Raw genomic sequence first — 20,889 nt, 5'->3', positions numbered from 1 at the left:
ATATAACTATCAAAACATGAATTACTTTTAATTCCTAGTATGGTACTATCATACGAGTAATTAAAATTCTTAAAACTCCATTATTAAAACCTTTTCTAAAATTCCAGCAACTTATAAAACCATAAAATCCTCTTTAACATATGTAAACCTGGTTAAATTCATGATCTAAAACAATCTCATAATGTACAACATACTACTATGATTTTCTAATAATTAATTAACACCCTAGCTAAAAATCCATGCTTTGATGATTAAACTTCAATCAAAAAATAATAAACAAATCTGAAATTTTATTCTTTTAATATGGAATATACATGACTCAAGATTATTTATTAAAATAGTAAATTAAAATCAATAATCATGATTAGCATTAAAATAAAGCATAAAAATATAGTCTTCAACGGAAACTTGAGGAAGAAGAAAAGAATTAACCAACAATCAAAGAACCAAGAAGAAGAGAACGAAGACGTCGGAAAAACAGGGCCACACAGCAGCACTTGCGCACCGAAATTGGAGATTTTGAAGGTTTTGTGACGTTTCTTGTTGAATAAGAAACGTTACTTGAAGAAAAAGAAAATTTGAGAGAAGGAAGAATAAAGAAAATCGTGAGGAGAGAGAAGAAATAAGGCTGTCGTGAGTTTTGAGAGAGGAGAGAGAAAATAATCTTTGTGTGGGGTAAAATAATTGGGTATTAAGATATTTATAAGGAGACTTCCTTTTGGGCTTAGAAAAAGGAGATTGGGCTCAATTAAATTTGATGATGAATAGATAAATAAATTAGAACTCCTAACATCAATATAATTCCTTTTTTCCTAATCTACTTAGAATTTGGGTTCCTCAAGTCCACTTGAACCTCTTTTCCAAATCAAATTAGTATTTCAAACCTTTTTCAAAGCATGCCTAAATAAAATATTTTTAATTTCCTTAAATCATTAAATAATTTCTTTTTACTTTTAAAATAATCAACCGTCTTTAAATAGATAAATCCTTTGAAACTAAAGTATGTTTAAATATAAATGTATATAAGTACTAAAATATAGTTATAAAATTCCTTTAAAATTATGTGGGATTACAGTCTACCCTCCTTAAAAAAATTTTCATCCCGAAACTTGACATGAAAATTCACATATTTTCAAAAGTTTGAACTTATCTTTTCAAAAGTTTAAAAAGAATTGGGCCACCTGTGCGCACTTTTGCTAACTTAAAACACTTGTGTTACTTATGAACATGTTTTCTTATGCGGAGAATCTACTTCTTTGCCCTAACGTGTGCAAATTGCCCACAATAGGCATACATATGCATGCATCTCATAAAAATACGCATTCTATCCCCCTTAAAGAAACGAGTTACACCCTCGTAACTCACCTCAAGGAATAAGTCTGGATACTTCTTTATCATCTCATCTTCGGCTTCCCACGTTGCTTCTTCAGACTCGTGGTTAGACCAAAGTACTTTCACGATGTGGACGTCCTTATTGTGTGTACTACGCACTTTCCTGTTGAGAATCTTGACAGGTCTTTCCTCATATGTAAGGCTACTATCGATCTGGATTCGTTTAGGCTCTAGGACATGACGCTCATCAGGGATATATCGTTTGACTTGGGAAATACGGAACACATCATGCATCTTCTCAAACTCCATAAATGCCAATCTATAGGCTACTTTCCCAATTCGCTCTAAAATCTCATATGGGCCTACATACTTAGCACATAACTTGCCCTTTTTCCCAAATCTCATGACGCCCTTAGTGGGTGATTTTTAAGAACACCTTATCATCTATAGCAAACTCATCCTTGTGTCGTTTCAAATCAGCATAACTCTTCTGCCATCTTGCGCAACTTGAATTCTAGCCTGAATCAGTCTGACATTCTTAACGGTTTCCTCAATAAACTTTGTTCCCAAGACTATATTTTCACTAAAGTCATTCCAACAAATGAGGCTTCTACACTTCCGTCCATATAATGCCTCAAAAGGTGTCATCTTAATGCTCTCATGATAACTATTGTTATAAGAAAACTCAATCAGGTCTAATTGCTCCTTTCAACTACCTTGAAAGTCAATAGCATATGCTCTGATCTCAACATATCCTCCATAGTCTGGTTAGTCCTCTCAGTCTGACCATCAGTCGCAGGGTGAAATGTTGTACTCATCTTCAGTATTGTCCCAAGATTTATTTGGAATTGTTCCAAAATTTTGACAAAAACCTAGAATCACGTTCAGAAATGATATCCTTTGGAACTCCATGTAGTCTCACCACATGCCTAATGTATGTCTTAGCAAGTTGCTTCTTTTTCCATGTCTCCTTAATAGGTATAAACACAGCGGGATTTGGTCAATCTATCCACAGTAACCCAAATAGTGTCATTTCCACTCCTCGTTTTAGGTAAGGCAGTCACAAAGTCCATAGAAATAGGATCCCACTTCCATCCAGGAACTTCTAAGGATTGAACCTTCCCCATGGGTCTCTTATGATCTATCTTCACCTTCTGACAGGTTAGACACTTAGACACATACTCAGCTACCTCTCGCTTCATATTTGGCCACCAATAGATAACCTTAAGGTCTTTATACAACTTATCACCCCCAGGGTGCACAGAATATGGAGTATTATGCCCCTCATCCATAAGGCGTCTCTTAAGGTCATTATATTTTTGTGGTACACACCACCTCCCTTTAAACCTTAAACTCCCATCATCATGAATCTTAAAGTCAGCTTCCTTACCTTGCCTAATTTTCTCCTTGATCTTCTCTAGGTGCTCATCCCCAACTTGACCCTCTTTGATCTCATCGAAAACCGATAAACCCAAAGATATAGCGCTAAGTCTTGCCTCGCTTTCCCTAGGATTTAAGATTTCTATGCTCAACTTTTGCATATCTCGACACAACTCCTCGGGGACTATGAAGGCAATCAAGCTATGACTCGATTTTCTACTAAAGGCATCAGCAACCACATTTGCTTTCCCATCATGATACTGGATATCTAGGTCATAATCCTTAATCAACTCCAGCCATCTTCTTTGCCTCATATTCAGGTCTTTTTGGGTGAAAATGTACTTCAAGCTCTTATGGTCTATGAATATCTTACAAATTGCTCCGTAGAGGTAATGTCTACAAATTTTCAATGCAAACACTATGGTAGCTAATTCTAGATCATGGGTAGGGTAATTAGCCTCCTAAGGTTTCAATTGACGCGATGCATACGCAATTACCTTCCCATTATGTTGTAGCACACATCGTAGACCATTATTCGAAGCATCACTATATACCTCAAATCCCTCATTCCCATCAGACATGGTCAAAACAAGTGCAGAGGTTAAACGATCTTTCAAAATCTGAAAGGCTTCTTCACACTTTTCACTCCACTCAAATTTTGACTTTTTTTTCATCAAGTTGGTCATAGGTCTTGCTATCTTCGAGAAACCTCTCACAAATCTCCTATAATAGCCAGCTAGACCTAAGAAACTTCTAATATCTGATACGCTCTTTGGAGTTGACCACTCACTCACAGCTTGAATCTTAGCAGGATCTACTGAGACTCCTTCCTTAGACACATAGTGACCCAAAAACGCTATTTTCTCCAAACGAAACTCACACTTAGAGAACTTGGCATACAATTGGTTTTTCCTCAATGTCTCCAAAATGATCCTCAAGTGCTCATCATGCTCAGCCTTATTCCTCGAATATATCCGTATGGCATCAATGAAAACCACCACAAACTTATCTAGAAACTCATGAAAGATCCTATTCATTAAGTCCATAAATATAGCAGGAGCATTGGTTAACCCAAATGGCATTACAGTGAACTCATAATAACCATAACGCGTTCTAAAGGCAGTCTTAGGTACATCCTTATCAGCTAACCTCAATTGGTGATATCTTGAACGTAAGTCAATCTTTGAGGACACACTCGCTCCATTCAACTGATTAAATAGGCCATCTATTCTAGGCAAAGGATATTTGTTTTTAATGGTTACATTATTCAACTCCCTATAATCAATACACAACCTCATGCTTCCATCATTTCTCTTCACAAACAACACATGAGCTCCCTAAGGTGATGCATTAGGCCTAATATAACCTTTATCCAATAGTTCTCGCAATTGCATTTTCAGCTCACTCATCTCAGGAGGTGCCATTCTATAGGGTGCCTTAGATATAGGTGCAGTTCCAAGAACTAAGTCTATGGTGAACTCAACAGCTCTCGCAGGTGGCATACCTAAAATCTCACTTGGAAACACATTCATAAACTCGTTCACAAGTAGGACATCCTCAAGCTTCACTTCAGCTTCCTTACTCACATCCTGCACACTACAGAAGAATATTAACTCACACCCCTTTCTCATCAGTTTTTTCACTTGCATAGTAGAGATAACTCCGAACTTCTTGGGTTTCCCAAAACGTCTATTGGAGGTCAATTTTCCCAAAGGTTTTCTCAACGCTACCTTCTAAATCTCACAATCGATATTAGCCTTGTAAAGACTTAACCAGTTCATCCCGAGAATCACATTTAGGTCTCTCAAATTGAATTCTATTAAGTCAGATGAAAATACACAGTTTCCTATCTTCAAAGGCATATTTCTAAACAACTTGGTACACCTTATGATCTCTCCAGTATATATACTAATAGACAAGTCAATTTCTTCATAATCTACTAACCCCTAGACTCTTTAGGACAAACGATGATATAAAAGAATAAGTTGCCCCGGAATCAAATAATGTTTTGACAAGGACTAAGTTAATAGAAAAATTACCAGAAACTACGTCGACAGATTTTTCAGCTTCTTTTCGACTCATCACAAACATCTTGCCTGCAGGCTTACTTTGGTTGGGGTTTTCACTTGTAGGCTTGCTATAGTTCCCCTGGTTGGTCTGTTGTCCTCCAGACTTAGGACCTTGGTTTCCTGACTGGTTGAACCCTGATCTAACCTGATTACCGCTCCCTGGCCTTTCTGCTCTTTACCGTGCTTAGAGTAACACTCATACTCCCTATGGCCCTTCTTTTGGCAGTAGTTACAAATCACTAGCCCTCCCTTACAGTCTTTCCTAGGGTAGTTTTTGTCACAACTCTTACAATGAAGAACTCTCTCAGGTCTACCCTTATTGCGGTTGTCCTAGTTGTTTCTCCCTTGGAAATTCCCATTACCATTCCAGTTTCTCTTGAAATTCCCTTGGTTTCCCCCAGCATTAAAATCTTTCCTCTTTTCACCTACCACCGCATTTTTCTTATCTCTCTTTTACTGTAGTCCATAAATATGAGATGCTCTCCCATACACTATATCTAAGGATGTAAAGGTCTCACCTCCTAATCCCAACTGTATCTTATCATGTAAGCCTTGCTCAAACCTTTGAGCCTTAAGTTCCTCAGTGGCTACAACCTCAGGTTCGAATCTGGATGGGCTATGAATTTGCCATAGTACTCAGAGATGGTCATGCTACCCATCCTAAGGTTAATGAATTATTGGGCCTTTTGCTTCCTCATAAAGGTAGGGTAAAATTTCCCTCTCAAGGTAATCACAAAGGCATCCCAATCAAATCCTTCCACAACACTCAATCTAGCTCCACTCTCTCTACCATAAATTTGCCCCATCTTTCAGGTATAGCACAGCCTGACCCACTCTCATATGCTCAGGGCAGTTCGCGGCCTCGAAAAGTTTCTCAAACTCCCTAATCCAGTTTTCTAGGAAGGTTGGGTCAGCTTGCCCCTTATAATATGGTGGCTTAACCTTAGCTAGTCTTTCAAACATTTCCCCGGCAGTCTCAGGACGCTCAGCTCTCTCCTGAGTCAATTTCTCCGCCATTCTACTTCGGGACGTGAAAGTAATATAACTCTACTTTAGGTTCCAGTATAACTTACATGCCCATCTAAGAAGGCAACATTTGATTTGATCATTAAAGATCGCATCAACAAACAATTTATCAACTAGTTTCAAGCATAACATAAAATGTTCTCTAATAATCACATAATCATCCATGTAAAATAAATTCACATTAACATGCAAGTAGAAACAAGCAAGAATATGATCACATAATGAAAATTGTAATAATAAAAAGATTCCCATTACGTGCCCAGAATAAATTCTTACTCACTCATATAAATAAATAATACTTCTAGCTTTTATTCCTCCATAAAGGGTACTCCCTCTGTTTTTTTTTTATCTTTCTCACTTTCCATTTGCACATCTTCCAATGCACATCTTTGAACTTAAATATCTTTCAACATATATTAGTAAAAATTATAACGATTGTATATTAATAATGTATTAATTGAGACGAATCAAACAAGATCCCACATGACTATATTTTTTCTTATAAATTGAAAAAAATTGAGAAGATTCTCTCTAAGTATGAATAGTGTCAAGATTCTAAGTGAGAACGATAAAAAAAAACAGAGGGAGTATTTCATAAAATAAATATTACTATAACGTTATACTTTTCCTAAAACAATAGTACTATAAAACTATTCTATCACTGTTGGTCATCTATCCAATATTGTTATAAAAAAATATACTATATTGTTTTGCTAACCAGAGATATATAATAATCTGAGGTACTACATTGTCAACCTTGTCCTTAGATTCCTGGTATTGGTCAGGCCTGAAGGTCTCATCTTCAGTTTCCTATACATCATCCTCATAGTAATAGACATATTTTTTTTGTCGCTTTGATCTTCTAGTGGGTTGAGGCTCCTCATCCTCCTCAGGCTCAGTATCAGTCTCACACCTGAAAAATGCATGATAGATGTCTTCTCTAGTTTGGCCTCTAGCATGGTCAAGTTTCACAATGAGCTCATCATCGCTAGTCAACCCTGACCTCAGCATCTACGCATGGTCCATTCTAGATTGGTATACTCTCTATCATTAATAGGTGCAATATCCTCATCAACTTCATCATCACTCAGGATAATGGGGTTGTAATAACTTCCTAATCTGGCAAACATATTTAAGAATCTACAACAACAAATATATGTCATTATATTTTAGTACTCTCCCTGAACGCACGCAATTCCCAACAATAAACAATAAAAAGTTGCCATTAACATCATAGGCATAAGAAGGTAACACTTAGCAGGGAAGAAAAAAATATAACAGTTAGCAGGGAAGAAAAATAATGACATGCTGAACTAACTATTCAGTGCAGGCATATAATATTTCTATCCTATATGCCCTTCCTATACTACTCATCATCATAATGCAACAAGTAAAAATTTAAAGGCAATAAAAATAATGCAGGCATCCTTTAAAACTAATACTAATTAAACGTCGAACTAAAAAATTTCTGACCTATGAAATTCGGAAAAAAAAATTCGGACACCTTAAAAAAATTTCGAACCATCACGGATTCGGAAAAGATTCAAACAATGATAAAAAAAATATTCGGACAATAAAAAAGATATTTCGGTCCCTCTAAAAAATATTTTTGGTCAAGAATTACCTAATAATATATATATTCCTATAAGTTTTACAAAATGAATAAGTAGGAGCAATTCTAAGAGTTTCTTCAAATAACTAGTAAGTTAGTTAGGCGCCTAAATTTTTTGAAAATAACCTAAAACTCCCAGATACTACTTTATAACATCCTGATAATTCTCTATTTTTAGAAATACCTTTTAATATAAAACTCAGAGAATACCAAAGCATTATCGTCCGTGTGATAACGTATCGACTTATTTAGAATTTTGCAGTGGAAAGCATATAATTAACTAACTTTAAACTTTTATTATAAATAAATAAATAAGTACTTTAAAAATCAAACACTCTATATATGTCTACTCAAAACAAACTTATTATAATGCTTTCCTACTAATGCAAAAATATGATATACTAGATTACACAAGCTCTCCATTCCTAGAATTCCAATGATGCACATCTGCGAACCTGTAAATGTCAATGCTTTAAAGAATCTGTTCAACAAAATTGGGTCATCACAGGATCAATAAGGCAAAGCCATGATCAACAATCATACACAAAGCACGTAATCAGCAACTAAGTACTATATAATAATACATAAATATTCATTACATGATACTAATAAATAACATGCAGAGATAAATAATAGTATAACAATATAACATCCTGTAGATAACTTCTACTGAACTAAACTTTAAACATCTTTTTATTACTTTAATGGAATAGTTATTGGACTTGAGTTGTCTTATCTAACTTGCCTTCACCTAGGAAGACAAAATACGGGCGCGACTCCGTATTCCAGAATGACCTGCGATATCGAGGAACCTTTGAAAATAATAGGAATGGTGATCAATCCATCTCCCAGGAAAAGCCATGGGCTACCACAAGGGAACTAATGAATAATCATGATTCAATCTCAATAATATATTAATCTCCCCATGTAAATAAGTACTTTAAAAATCAAACACTCTATATATGTCTACTCAAAACAAACTTATTATAATGCTTTCCTACTAATGCAAAAATATGATATACTAGATTACACAAGCTCTCCATTCCTAGAATTCCAATGATGCACATCTGCGAACCTGTAAATGTCAATGCTTTAAAGAATCTGTTCAACAAAATTGGGTCATCACAGGATCAATAAGGCAAAGCCATGATCAACAATCATACACAAAGCACGTAATCAGAACTGAGTACTATATAATAATACATAAATATTCATTACATGATACTAATAAATAACATGCAGAGATAAATAATAGTATAACAATATAACATCCTGTAGATAACTTCTACTGAACTAAACTTTAAACATCTTTTTATTACTTTAATGGAATAGTTATTGGACTTGAGTTGTCTTATCTAACTTGCCTTCACCTAGGAAGACAAAATACGGGCGCGACTCCGTATTCCAGAATGACCTGCGATATCGAGGAACCTTTGAAAATAATAGGAATGGTGATCAATCCATCTCCCAGGAAAAGCCATGGGCTACCACAAGGGAACTAATGAATAATCATGATTCAATCTCAATAATATATTAATCCCCCCATGTAAATTAGTAAATAAAGTTCCCATCCACATGCTTGCATCAATAATTCCCTACAAACATAATAGTCTTTAACTCATAATAAATCAGATAATTAACATGCTTGCACACAAGCATAAAACATGTAGAATTCAATCATACTAGAAATACCATATGAACTTATAAAGTTCCTATACATGATACTATAACGTTTTCTCCTTAAATCTCTATACTATATCACATAGCACATAGGTATGTACGTACCTTGTGTAAACTAGTTGGTAGGCCACATTTAACTCCTTAAAAGTCACCTATTGAGTATTCTCCGCCTAAAATAATCAATATAACTAAAATCAATACTCTTAAATATTACTATCAAAACTTCAATTACTTTTGATTCCTAGTATGATACTACCATACTAGTAATTCAAATTCTTAAAACTCCATTATTAAAACTTTTTCTAAAATTCCAGCAACTTATAAAACCATAAAATTCTCTTTAACATATGTAAACATGCTTAAATTCATGATCTAAAACAATCTCATTGTGTACAACATACTACTACGGTTTTCTAATAATTAGCATCCTAAAAATCCATGCTTTGATGATTAAACTTCAATCTAAAAATATTAAACAAATCTGAAAATTTATTCTTTTAATATATAATATACATGAATCACGATTATTTATTAAAACAGTAAATTAAAATCAATAATCATAATTAGCATTAAAATAAAGCATAAAAACATAGTCTTTAACGGAAACTTGAGGAAGAAGAAAAGAATTAACCAACAATCAAAGAACCAAGAAGAAGAGAACGAAGACGCCGGAAAAACAGGGCCATGCAACAGCAATTGCGCACCAAAATTGGAGATTTTGAAGGTTTTGTGACGTTTCTTGTTGAAGAAGAAACGTTACTTGAAGAAGAAGAAAACTTGAGAGAAGGAAGAACAAAGAAAATCGTGAGGAGAGAGAAGAAACAAGGCTGCCGTGAGTTTTGTGAGAGGAGAGAGAAAATAATCTTTATGTGGGGTAAAATAGTTAGGTATTAAGATATTTATAAGGATGGTTCCTTTTGGGATTAGGAAAATGAGATTGGGTTCAATTAAATTTGATGATGAATAGATAGATAAATTAGAACTCCTAACATCAATATAACTCCTTTTTCCTAATCTACTTAGAATTTGGGTTTCTCAAGTCCACTTAGACCTCTTTTCCAAATCAAATTAGTATTTCAAACCTTTTTCAAGGCATGCCTAAATAAAATATTTTAACTCTCTTAAATCCTTAAAATAATTTCTTTTGTCTTTTAAAATAGACAACCTTCTTTAAATAAATAAATCCTTTTGAAACTAATATGTTTAAATATAAATATATAAGTACTAAAATATAGTTATAAAATCCTTTAAAATTATGGGGGAAATGAGCATCAACAACCATCAAACTATGAAGGAATTAACAAATGAGACCCAACTTCCCCTTACATAGCCCAAAATACCTCTATATCAAAGAATATCCAAGTATAGGTTCAAATCTCAGAAGACCTCAAAAATGTAATCCTCCGCAAATTTATGAATTTTATAAATATACTTTAGTATAGAGGCAAGATCATCTGAGAAAACATTTAATATGAGAAATGAGATAGAATAACAACCATTCGATTTTAATAAATCAACATTTCATATTTTCTCTCTCCTCCCCACACACACACTCCTCTCCCTCACTTGTTCTTACTCTTCCATTTTAGCAGAAATAAACTCAATTTTGAGGTTTGATTCATTGATCAATCACCGAATCAACAATATCGTTATAATCATCGCAGAAACTTCTCTACTCTTCTTCGATTTCTCAGGCAACGAGCATTTCATCTTCGTTGATTTCTTTGGTCTCTCTAAGAGCGATGTCGTCGTCGGAGAATCGCCAATCATGGTTGTCATTATCATGAATTTTCTCATTTCAGAAAATTTCTTCTGGTTATATACTTATACTTGTATATTATTTTCATGAAGAATGAAAACGGAATTCATTTTCTGTTGACATGGTAATTGAAGGTAGTTGAGTGGAGTAGTTTGAACTTGAATATTTGAGTGGCTTTGAGTTGAAATTTAAAAAGAGTACTATGAACTTTGACCATTTTTTCACTTCAAGTTCTCTGTTTCTCGTGTGCTAATTTGCTTAGTCTGGATTCTTCAAGTAATAGAAGTTGGAATTTGAATTTTTATTATCTTATTGAGTTGTTTTTGTTTTCCCTAGTTCTCTTCAGTGTGTGTTGTATACTTGTATTCAAGTGATTTTGGCTCTTTTGAACTATCAAAAGTAATTAGACTACGCCAAAATTTGTTTAGAGTTAATAGGAAGAACTAATTAGATTTGTAATCGTATCTTTTTAGAGTTATAACAATATTAGTTTAGAGTTATAGGAAGAACTTATATATTAGAGTTGTAGTAGTACTTCTTTAAAGTTATATCAATGCCTATTTAGAGTTTTGTCGAGTCTTCTATAGTTCTTTTTAGTCGCTACAGTTATACCTATACTTCTTCTGGAGTTGTAGAAGTAGTAGTTAAAGTTTTAGCAACATTTGTTTAGAGCTATAGGAATTACTAATTAGTTTTATGGCAACACATGTATATGGTTGTAGGAAGTAGTAGTTACGAGTCATATCGATGCTTTTTTAGAGTAGTAGAAAATAATAATTAGAATTGCAACAAGTCTTCTTTAGAATTATGATAAGTCTTGTTTAAAGTTACTGATTGCATTTATGCATAGTATTAGTTAGAGTAATGACGACTTTTGTTTAGAATTATAGGTAGTGATAACTAGAGTTATGATAAAACTTGTTTAGAGTTGTAGGAACTGCTTATGTTTCAAATTTGAATTATGAGTTATCCTCAAATGTTATAGTAAAATGTGGCTAGGTAGCTTTTATGCTTTTTGATGTTCGAATGTGGTCGATAATATTATTGCTCAGTAGATTGGTCAAGTAATTTTTTAATCCATAAACATTATGAAATTGAATAATTGATGTGACTAAGCATTATGAAATGGAAGAATTGGTGTGATAATGAAATTGTATGTTTAGAATTTCCCAAGACTTGTTTAGAGTTATCGGTAGTAGTAGTTAAAGTTATAGCACCACTTGTATTAGAGTTACTTGAATTAGTAATTAGAGTTATGTTAGTACTTGTTCAGAGTTATAGGAAGGAGTAATTAGAGTTATGGCAGCAATTCTTTAAAGTCGTAGAAGATAATTACTAGAGTTGCACCAACTCTTGTTTAGAGTTATATACTAGTAATTAGAGTTACAAAAGTAAAGACACTTGTTTATAGGAAGTAATAATTTATTCATAAAACTCTAATTAGATGTGGACCTAACTCTAACTACTAGCTTATACTTACAACTCTAATCAAATGTTCGCGTAATTTTTAAATACTAGTTCTTGTAACTCTAATTAAATGTTGGTGTAACTCTAACTTTTACTTCCTACAACTCTAATTGAATTTTATTTCTTATGACTCTAATTCAGTGTTGTCGTAACTTTAACTACTTGTTTATATACCTTTAATCAAATTTTGCAACTTGATAGCCTGTTATCACAATTGGCGAGTGTTTTGTGTGTGCATGTGTGTTCAAATCCCACACAGTTTTTTTTTTTATTTGATATGCTTTCTTTAACGGTCTTGAGCAACTTTTAAGATGTAATTTTTGACCTTATCTAACGAGTTGGTAAAAAAAAAAAATTACACTAGCTTGAGTTACAATAACAAAAGTTCGACTTTACCTATAAATTAAACGAGTGTAATTGTACTGAACAATTTGTTCTATGTTTAAGTTTCTAACTTTTAACAAGAGTTATTGTTAAACCTATGTGGGAATTGAACCCACATCTTGTGCATAACACAACGCTCTTCCAATTGAGCTAATATGTTTTAGGTGTAAAAGTTGTTGAAGAAGTCATCTAGAAAGACCAGCAGCATGCATCTTTATGGTCCCAAAAGTACTATCTTGTCCAAACAGAGTTCAAGCAGTTAAAGACCCTGAAATCTACACTTCATTTCCAAACATATGCACAAACAAACAACAAGAAGATAATTCTCTGTGCTTAACCAATGGAAACCTTATGGATTGAAGATGACAAAGATAATCCTTATTCGCTAGAGTTGATAAAGCTAAAGCGATATGAGTCAGAGATTCAGAAATTTCCATGTCACTCCTCAATCACAAGTTCATCGCTCCTTCTAGAATGTCAAATGCATCACATTAGCACTCAACTTCCCTAAAAAGTAAACATGACTAACAGACAGAAAATGAATGAGAAATAACTAGTATGCAACTGAATAAAACCATTTATACTAGAAATGATCAATAATGAACTCAAACATAAAAGCTTCATAAATACATGATTCAAAAATAAATCTAAAAAGCATTAGATAGTGTTTGGGCCCACTAAATCCTTCCAAGGAAATCATGCCACGTGGCACCGCCACCTAAGGATCGTGGGTCCCACCAGAATCATCCTTTGAAAAGGTATCATCAATCCCCAAGTGAGCTGTCATGTCCAGCACACCACTTTATGGAAATTCTCACCACTATAAATACCTCTTGTCCCATCAATGCAAAGGTATTGAATACTCACCTAACTAACTTGAGTTTCTCACTCTAGACTCTCTCTCTACCTCAATCATCAACTGACTTGAGCGTCGGAGGGGCGATCCCGGAACAACCCCCGGGGTAGTTTTTCTGTGTTTTGCAGGTTTCCGGTGAACTGATAACCAGCCCTGCTCGGACTTAAGGACTTGTTCAGCACAGATCATTAACCTTAATTTCTAGACAGAAACAGTTTGGCGCCGTCTGTGGGGATAGTACAAAAAGTTACTTCGCCACCACTTCGAAAATCACTTGCTGCTCAGCAGGACTTAACACAGTGCTAGTCAGCCATGGCACCATCCAAGAACGCCCGTAACAGATCTACCCAACCTCAGCGAACCGAGAGGGAACCCTCACCCCAACCAAGGAGGTCAGCACGGACTAGATCCCCATCAGTTCATACACTGGACCCTAACCTGGAACTCTCTCAGGAACTTCAACCTTCTCCCTCTCGGGAAATACAGCAGTGTGACCCCAACCTTGCTCACAGCTGACATGCACTCATAGCAGCTCAGCTGCAACAAACCTTGCAACAAAGCATCATGCAAATGCTGACCACCTTCCAGCAAGGGCAAGGGCATAATCAGCTCAACCTCCAGCCACGTGATGACAATGTCCAGAGGCCTCTCATAGGGAAGAGCGAAACCCTCGCTCCTTCATGACCAGCCTAACCGGCAAAGGTCAGCGCTCGGGAGTACTCGGTCTCAAAGGCCCCCTCCCGGCAAGATGAACGCCCTCCTCTGGGCGAGAGGTCGGCCCTCGGGAAGCTGCTCTCCGAAGGGAGGAGACCACATGTTTCCAGATCGCCAAGGGGAATCCTGGCCGCAACCGGAAGATGCTCGAAATATCCTTAATGAGAAACGCCGTAGTCAGGGATATGATGCTCGTCAGTTCCTAGATCGCAAGGCTGCTCAGCGGAGGGGCATGGTGATCCGCTCAGTCCAAACCCTAAGGCTCGGCAACGGGAGCCTCAAGTTCATGACCCCGTTCAGCCGAGAGATTATTGACACCCTACCCAAGGGAAAGTCAAAACGCCCTATTGAACCATTCGGGGCCTAACCGACCCGGAAGATCATATGGCCACGTATAAGGCTCAGATGAGTGTGCAGACCAGCTGCGAGGCCACATGGTGTCGGTTCTTCCCTACCACACTGAAAGGGCTCGCGCTAAATTGGTTCCAAGAGTTGCCGGCCGGAATCATCACCGACTTCGCGTGCTCGAGGATATGTTTACCCATCAGTTCGTGGCCGGAAAGAGGCAAAAGAAACTAGCTTCACCTCATGGGGGTCAAGCAAGAGAAGAATGAAAGTCTAGCCGACTACATAAAAAGATTCAATGAAGAGTCCTAAAGTATCCGACCTGCAGGATGCCGTGGCCTTCGCTGCTCTCATGTCCGGATTACAACCTGGCCGGCTAAGATGGACATTGGCTGAGAGTGAGGTCAAAACCTTCTCAGAGGCCATGGCAAAGGCTCAAAGATTTATCCAAGCGGCGGACATTTGCCGCCACTCGGAAGAAGGAAGTAAGAAGAGAAAGGAAGAAGGAAACAACAGAGATCAGCCCAAACAGCAGAAAACGGGCGGTAGGTCGGATAGGTTCACTGATCATGGAAACGACCCTCGTTTCAATAAAAACAGAAGAGAAATATACCTGGACATCAAGCACAAGTCCATGCTGCCAACCCCAACCCATCCGGACCTCAGCCTACCGGAGGAGAGACAAAGCCAGTGGTGCGATACCACCGGGAATGTGGTCATACCACAAAAGATTGCAGGAGCTGAAGAAGGGTTGGACAATCTAGCTGACCAGGGGAAGCTGAACCGCTACCTCAAGCACACGAGTGAAGAGAAGGGAAAGCAGAAGGTCGGTCAGTCCAAAGTGGGGATACAGAAGGGCTACATTGGGGTCATCTCGGGTGGCTTCCTTCGGGGGCCTAACCGGCCGAGCCAGGAAAGCTCATCTCCAAAACCTCAAGCACCAGTACTCGAGGTCAAACCAAGCCGGTCGGACTGTCCTGTAATGACCTTCGGGGAATCCAGTCGACCAGTCATGTACCCCACGATGACCCCTGGTCATCGAGCTCAAGGTAGCCAACTCCCGGGGAGGCGAGTCTTGGTCGATAGTGGGTCGTCCGCTGACATCATAACTCTAGAATGCCTGAAAAAGCTGAAGTACAGCGAAGAGGATGTCATGCCACTCGACCAGCCACTCATAGGCTTCGGGGGTAACTCGGTACAGCCCGTGGGATCGATAAAGCTCCCACTCGGATGAGTGAGAAAGGCAAGGGCAGAAGCCTACCGATCAACTTTCTAGTGGTCGACATCCCCTCCATACAACATAATAATGGGCGACCCACTCTGAACAAAACAAAAGCTGCTATCTCCACATACCAACTCCTCATGCAGTTCGAAACAGATGAGGGGAAGGTCGGAAAAATTCAGGGAGATCAGCAGGCTGGACGAGAATGCTATGTTAATAGCTTAAAGAGCAGAACTGAAATCGACGTCCAAGAGGACTCGAAGAAGAGAAAAAGGGAAGAAAATTCACCAAGGAACTTGGGGGTGTACATCACAGAAAACCCCAAACAGTACGAACGACCTCAGCCAGCTGAGGAAGACGAAGAAGTAGAGATCGGGACAGAACCCGGTCGGACTGTAAGAGTGGGCAAGGCCCTAAACCCAGAAACAAGAGCGCAAGTAGTGCAAGTGCTCAGGGAATACCAGGACGTATTCGCCTATGAGGCCTCAGAGATCCTGGACTTGACCCCAAAATTATGTGTCATGAGCTGAACATTAAGGAGGGTACAAGCCAGTCAAGCAAAAGCTAAGGCATCAAGGTCCGGAAAGGTGCAAAGCTGCCGCAGTGAGGTCAAAAACTGCTCGAGGCAGGATTCATTGAGGAATGCCAGTACTCGGAATGGCTGGCTAATGTAGTACTGGTGAAAAAGCCGAGCGGGGCTTGGCGCATGTGCGTGGATTTCACAGACCTGAACAAGGCCTGTCCGAAAGACAACCATCCTCTGCCCAAAATAGACAGGTTAGTCGACTCGACAGCTGGTCATGCCCTTCTAAGCTTCATGGATGCTAATGCAGGCTATCACCAAATTCCCATGGCGGAACATGATCGGATTCATACCGCTTTCACCACCCCGCAAGGGGTCTACTGCTATAAATGATGCCATTCGGACTGAAAAATGCCGGAGCCACTATCAGCGGACAGTTAATAAAATTTTCAGTGATCAGTTGGGTCGGAACATGAGGTTATGTTGACGACATGATCGTCAAAAGCAAGGCCCACTCTGATCATCCAGACGACCTAGGGAGACGCTGAGCACACTGAGGAAGTATCGCATGATGCTCAATCCTAAAAAGTGCGTCTTCGGAGTGAAAGGGGGCAAGTGCCTCGGATTTCTGGTGGATGAAAGGGGTATTGAGGCCAACCCCGACAAGATCAAGGCAGTTCTGGAAATGAAATCCCCTCGGAACGTCAGGGAAGTGCAGCGCCTAACAGGATGTCTAGCTGCCCTCGGACGGTTCCTGCCGGTCGGCTGATAAGAGCCTTTCTTCTTCAAGGCCCTTAAGAGAAAAGAGTTCACATGGGACGAAGAGGCTGAGCAAGCCTTCACCTCCCTCAAACTTCATCTTCAACTCTCCCAAGCTCATGTCCCCCTTGCCGGGGGAAACATTGTTTGTATACTTGGCCGTATCCGAATACGCCCTAAGTGCCGTTCTGGTAGCCGAAAGGGAAGGGACCAGCACCCGGTCTACTTCATAAGCCACGCCTTTCGGGGGGCAGAAGCAAAATATAGTGAGGTGGAGAAGATGGTCTTCGCCCTCGTCATGGCTAGTAGAAAGCTGAAACCATACTTCCAAGCCCATCAAATCAAGGTCCTTACCGGACAGCCTCTCCGCAAGGTCATAGAAGCAGGAACCACTCCAGTCGGATGACGATTGGGCTGACCAGTTGGCTGATTTCGGCCTGGAATATGAGCCCAGAAGGGCCATCAAAGCTCAAGCCTTGGCGGACTTTATAACTGAATGCACAACTCGGCCCCGGTCGGCCAGAATGAAGAGTGGGAACTATACGTGGATGGTTCTTCCACCAAGTCAGGAGGGGCGGGGCTAGTGCTTAAGCCCCCGGTCGGAGAAAAAATGGAGTATGCAATCAAGTTCGAATTCCTGGGATCGAACAATGAAGCGGAGTATGAGGCTCTCATCCTCGGACTTCAGCTGTGCATTCTTGCAGGAGCCACGGCCATTGAGGCCCGATCAGACTCCCAGCTTATAGTTGGTCAGGTCTCGGGAGAGTACGAGGCCAAGGAGGACAATATGAGAATGTACTGGCCAAGGCACAAGAGTTCATCAAAAAACTCTCCCATTTCCGCATCAGCCACATACCCAGGTCGGAGAATCAACAAGCCGACGCTCTGGCTCGTATGGCTAGTTCGGCAGAGGGGTCAGCCCCTCGGACTATCATGTGGGAGGTGCTTCGCCAGCCCAGCATAAATGCCAAGGAACAATTGATTCTAGACCGAACGGCCACTTGGATGGATGAGGTGGTCGGATACTTAAGGGATGGAGTCCTCCCAACAGATGCCAAAGAAGCCGAAAGGATCAAGCACCGAGCAGGTTGGTTCTTATGGCATGACGAGCAGCTCTACAAGAAGTCATACACGCACCCATTGCTGAGTGTGTAACCCCTGAAGAAGGAAATTACATCCTAAGGGAAATACACCAAGGGGCGTGTAGCAACCATCAAGGGGGGAGAACCATAGCGGGAAAAGCTCTAAGGGCTGGGTACTACTGGCCTACTCTCAAGACAGATGCACAAGAATTGGTGAAGAGATGCCCATCCTGCCAAATCCATTCGGATATTCCCAGATCCCCAGCTACCCCCCTCAATCCCATTCAAGCAGTTCTGCCATTTGACAAATGGGGCATGGACCTCCTCGGCCCGTTCCCACCGGCATCTGGTCAGCGGAAGTTCCTGATAGTGGCCATAGACTATTTCACCAAGTGGACTGAAGCCGAACCCCTTGCCTCCATCACTGACAAACAAGTCCAAGCCTTCATTTGGAGGAACATAATCACAAGGTTTGGAGTACCCCGGGCCCTGGTCTCGGACAATGGCCGGCAATTTAATAGTGGACCAACTCGGGAGTATTGTGCTCGTTTTGGAATACAGACCAGGTTCTCTGCCGTGTCCCGACCACAAACCAACGGTCAAGCAGAAGCGGCCAATAAGATAGTGCTCAAGGGGATCAAAAAATCCCTTGACGCAGCAAAAGGGGCTTGGGTGGACGACCTGCCTGGAGTCCTGTGGTCTGCTCGGACGACCACAAAGGAAGCGACAGGACATTCCCCGTTCGGATTAGTCTACGGTAGTGAGGCAGTACTACCCGTAGAGGTCGGTATCCCATCACCTCGGATCACCTTCTATGACTTCGAGCAAAATGAAGAAGAAAAGCCTGTCAACCTTGACCTGCTCCCAGAAACAAGGGGCAACTCATTGTTAAGGTCGATCCGCTACAAGCAAAGAGTAACTCGGCAATTCAATCGTCGAGTCAAGTCAAGGCCAATCCAGCTCGGAGATTGGGTGGTCAGAAAGGTCGAAGCTACGGGGCTATCACATCTGAAAGGCAAACTAGGGGCCAACTGGGACGGTCCTTACAAAGTAACCAAAGTCCTCAAGCCTGGTACATTCCAGCTCGAGAATCCTGAAGGCATACCACTTGCTCGGCCATGGAATCTGAATAATCTAAAGAAATACTATGTATAGTCAATTGCAATTAGGGGCATATAGCCGAGATACTGGCCAGACATGGCATGTAGTCACTCGGACCAGTTCAGGTCGAAATTGTAAGACTTAACCAGTCAATCTTCTAAGTTATAAAAAGACTTAACCAGTCCTTTGTCCTGTTCCAATTAAACTTAACTAGTTTTAATTATTCGAATTTAACCCGACCAACTATATCTTTCGAAACTTAACCAGTTTCAATCACGAGCTGTTCGAGTTAAATCCGACCAGCGCTATCAGGCAAAACTTAACCAGTTCGAAGAATCAATACTTGAAGAAAATTGCAATCGACAAACATTAAGTGCTCGGATAAAATAAAAGGAAGAATTCTATTGAAGTTAGAAAATATTACATCCTAAAAGCCTGGTACTACCAAGGCCAAGAAAACGAAAAACAAAACACAATACAAGCCTAAGCTGCAGGGGCGTCGGTCTGATCATTGGTGCTTCCATGATGCTCCTCGGACCTAGCCACCCCTTGGTCCTGTCCCTCAGCAGCCACCACCTCCTCCACATCATCATCATCATCATCATCATCATCATCATCGTCATCCTCCGAGAGGGCAATGCGCAGCTCAGAGAGGATAGCCTGATCCTCCTCCTTCAGAAGAGCTTCATACCTCCCCATGACCTCGGACCAAGAGAGAGACGGATGTGATCTCCCCAAAGCCGCTTTCATCCGCTTGAGGGCGTCATCCACCCCCATTTTCTGGGCAGTCGAGCCGACCTCGTTGACGAACAATTCGCAGGCCTTGGTCTCCTTCCAACCCGCAAACCATTGGTCCTCGGTCTTGGGAGCCTTTTCCAGCTCAGCAAGTTGGAAATGCAGCTCGGTAATTCTGCCCTCCGCCTCCACCACTCGGGCCTCAGTAGCCGTCTTGGCAATCACAGCCTCATCCCTCTCCTTGATGAGTTTCTGCTTAGCCAAATCCCACTGCACCCGCTCGGCCTTAAAATCTTCTTGGTCCCGATCGATGCAGCGCTTAGCGTTGACGAGGTCGGCCTCGGCTATCCTCTGGCCCTCCTTGGCAGCGCGGAGCTCCTCATAGTGCTTCTTGCCTCGAGCCTCCAAGTCAGATACCTTGTCGGCCAGGTGCACTTTGTTCCGAGCTACGTTGACCAGCCGAGCGGAGAACTGTAATAACAACAAATCAGTACTTGGGCCAGGAAAAACAGCGAAGTTAAAAGCAAGAAAAGAACTCACCTCAACCCAGCTACGGAACAGGTCGTTCGTCTCCTCTGGGCCGCTGGTCTGCGCAATGTATTCCCGATCGGTCGGGCTATACAAGCACTCGACCGCATTGGTCCAGCGAGTGTCGAGCCCATGGACATCTAACTCAGCAAAGGGCTTGGACAAGGCGAGGCTGAGTTCCTCGGGGTCGTCATGGGGGCCACGAGGGGTGGCCGGCGTGTATTGAGGACTCCGAACTGGTCGGAAGTCCTCCGAGTGGACGGAAATGCGGGTCCCCTCGGATTTATCAGCCTTCTCCTCGGGGCGAGGGCTATT

The sequence above is a fragment of the Beta vulgaris genome, chromosome 3 (assembly GCF_026745355.1).
Source record: "Beta vulgaris subsp. vulgaris cultivar EL10 chromosome 3, EL10.2, whole genome shotgun sequence".
Taxonomy (NCBI): domain Eukaryota; kingdom Viridiplantae; phylum Streptophyta; class Magnoliopsida; order Caryophyllales; family Amaranthaceae; genus Beta; species Beta vulgaris.
Note: the sequence above shows the minus strand (reverse complement) of the source record.